Source organism: Limulus polyphemus, unplaced genomic scaffold, assembly GCF_000517525.1.
Source record: "Limulus polyphemus unplaced genomic scaffold, Limulus_polyphemus-2.1.2 Scaffold4806, whole genome shotgun sequence".
Taxonomy (NCBI): Eukaryota; Metazoa; Arthropoda; class Merostomata; order Xiphosura; family Limulidae; genus Limulus; species Limulus polyphemus.
Window position 1 is genome coordinate 81,833 of NW_013670416.1, and position 3,548 is coordinate 85,380.

The following is a 3,548-nucleotide window of genomic DNA, read 5'->3' on the forward strand; positions in this document are numbered from 1 at the left end:
GAAAGGCAGCTAGTCATCACCACCCACCGCCAACTCTTGGGCTACTCTTTTACCAACGAATAATGGGATTGGCCGTCACATTATAACGCCCCCACCGGCTGAAAGGGACGGAGCATGTTTGGTGTGACAGAGATTCGAACCCGTGACCCTCAGATTGCGAGTCGAGTGCCTTAACCCCCTGGCCATGCCGGGCTCTTCAAAAAGAAAGAAAAAAACAGAAACAAGATAGGCAGCTTTGAAAGTAAAAGTGCAATCCACAAAAAAGTAAACAAACAAGCTCAATGTTTCAGACATAGTGTTACAATTATTTCCTTTAGTTACAAATCCCTATCTTGAATCTACTAAATGTTATAGCTTTTACACGTGGAGTTTTATACATACAGGCTTTATAGTTTGTTTGTTTTTAAGTTGTAATGACGTATATATAAATAGCCATATAAATTTTTCAAGCTGTATAGATACATGCATATATATTCAATGCAAACATTAGAAAATGTGTCTTAATATAATAGCATATGTAATTATTATGTATACGCTTAAGCATTTTTAATATTTCTCATAGTTCTTATATTTCCACCTTCTTCCCCCTCTCCATTGGCCATACTAAGGCCGGTCACGGTTTTGCTGCACTGGCCAGATTTTCTCTTAGAGTGACATTCTATACACTTTATAAGGTCGAAAACGTGATGATTGACAATTATGAATTGATTATATTAATATGCCCCCGCCCCTGCATTTCTGGTGGAATTTCTGTAGTGATATTTCTACGACCCTCTTCCACTGTAACGACACTAAACTCTGGTGGGTCGCTGTTGTTGCATATTTTACCTGAAATTAAATATTTTCTAAATAATATATATAGCTATAAAATTTCTGATTCAATTTCGCCAAGAATCGCCATCATTTTTTGCCATTTCCTGCTTCAGCGATTCTTTCACTCCTTGTAGTCAAGTCAGCTTTAAGAATGACTACTCTATCTACAGTATCTATAAAATTCGCAATTTCACAGTGTTAGCTAAAATTCAGCACTTACCATCAGTCATCACCGTGATTGCCGATTTGATGATCGAAACAGAGCTTGGTGCTATCTTTTATACTACGGTTTAAAGATTTCTGTTGCAGGAGACAACCTAGACGTTTATGTAACATGATTATGCAGTGATAAAAAAACTGATCCTGTCAGTAGCGTCGTGTCCGAAAGGGCAAGAACACTACAGATAAACAAATGATACGCGACATCAATACAGTTACAACAATAAGTAATAATCGCTATGGTACGTGTGTTGTATCTGCCATATAAACATTAAATTACATCCAAGGCCTGCACGTAGTAGATTGTGAGGCTCAATATAAACCACAGATTACGATTGGGTGTCAACGGGTACACAGCCGCTGTCATTTGCCAAGTAGTCACAAATACTTAAAAACTACCATACACAATGCGCAATAATGCGTTTCGTAATATTGCCCAGACTTTATTACAATACTCACAGCCATTTTTGCTTTAAACTGGCGGAACAATATTAAATAATATTAAAAAAACAATATATGGGCGATCCTTATTATGAACCACTACCGTGTTTCATGATATAAACCAACAAAAGTTTTATTTCAATAGACAGATGTTGCAAACTGGTTATTAAGATGGTAAATTTGAACATCTAGAAAGGACAATTTTTCTTAAACAAAAAATAGGTTCTAACAGTCAAATAAATATATATAAAAACAAATAAAAATTAACAAACTTGCTAAATAAATGAAAATTAAACGAAAAAACAACACAATACAGAAGAAAGAAACTCAACAGTACTAAGTTTTTCAGTATTTATAAAACGAAATATACTCAAGTTATAACTTAAAACTCACAGAGAATTGAAATAAAACTGAAGATCAAATCAAAATTCAAATTGGGTCACAGTGAAATAAAATCGTAGTAAATTTGAAAAATAACAAAAGCAGATGTTTAAACAGTAGAGTTTTAAGCACACTGACAAATAAACAAATTGGACATAACACAGTACTAGTTAGATAAATGATGGTCACAGTAAAACCAATACAGAATTCAATAATTAATTAATAAAGAATAAAGTCTAATGCAAAATATTGGATAATACCACAGAATTTTATCTTAATATGGAGCACAACTACACAACTAAAGCAATAAGGAACAGCAACGAGTAAACTCAAGTTAGCCAAGAATATCTCAAAGAACAAGGTGGCAACTATGAAATATAATTTGGCTGAACGTAATAGAAATAAAGTAACATCATAATTAAATAAAATTAATTATAAGCAGTTAAAATGTGACAAAAACAATACACAAGGAGGAACATACTCGTGGTGAGTGTTGATGGCTTTTGTTGATTAACACTATTGAAGAAGGTCTGGAATTTAGTGTTCATGGCTTTCTGCAATGTTTTTCTTAGCCAAGAAATGTGGTGGCCCCACTGAATGTGGACGTGAAACCTCCATTGCTCGACTTAGTAATATGACACCCTCTAATGTGGCACTGATGGATTTAGCCATGGCTTAAATTAGTTACAGTCAGTAAGGTCGATAGTAGGCCAATAGATGGCACGTGGTGGCTGAAGATATCTTGGTGTCTGTCGTGGCAGATTTCTAAGTTAAAGTCAGTAAGGTCGATAGTAGGCCAATAGATGGTACGTGGTGGCTGAAGATATCTTGGTGTCTGTCGTGGCAGATTTCTAAGTTAAAGTCAGTAAGGTCGATAGTAGGCCAATAGATGGTACGTGGTGGCTGAAGATATCTTGGTGTCTGTCGTGGCAGATTTCTAGTCCATTTTCTGCTTGGAAGCCTTGGCCAGGTTTTGACTTTTTTTTCATTCGTTCCCGTAAATATTTCCTGTGGTTACTAAGGTTTGTTTTTGAATTTCGCGCAAAGCTACACGAGGGCTATCTGCGCTAGCCGTCGCTAATTTAGCAGTGTAAGACTAGAGGGAAGGAAGCTAGTTATCACCACCCATCGCCAACTCTTGGGCTACTCTTATACCAACGAATAGTGGGATTGACCGTCACATTATAACGCCCCCACGGCTGAAAGGGCGAGCATGTTTGGTGGGACTGGGATTCGAGCCCGCGACCCTCTGATTGCGAGTCGAGCGCCCTAACCACCTGGCTATGCCGGGCCAGGTTACTAAGGTCAAGTTGAGGCCTTCGTAGACTTTCAGCAAGAGTTCTTCCTCCGTTTATGGATACAGCAAAGATTAGGCTTTTTTTTTAATTAGTCTGTTTAAAAACCAGGAATCTAATGGCAAAAATTATGGTTTTCTATAATAATAGCTACCATTAAACATTCTAAAACAACTTAGTCTATGATATCAAAGTATACATTTATTTTCTAAATACAAGTATTGAATAAAAGAAATTTCGATTTCAGTTTCTACCTTCTACATTCTTGTAGAAAACCAAGATGTATCCTCTTTTTTATGCTTTAAGATATATCGTTTCCAAGTATGTAAAAGTCTCTAGACTATAACTGTTATACCTGTTTATTAGGATATACGCAAAATACGTAATGTATATTACGTA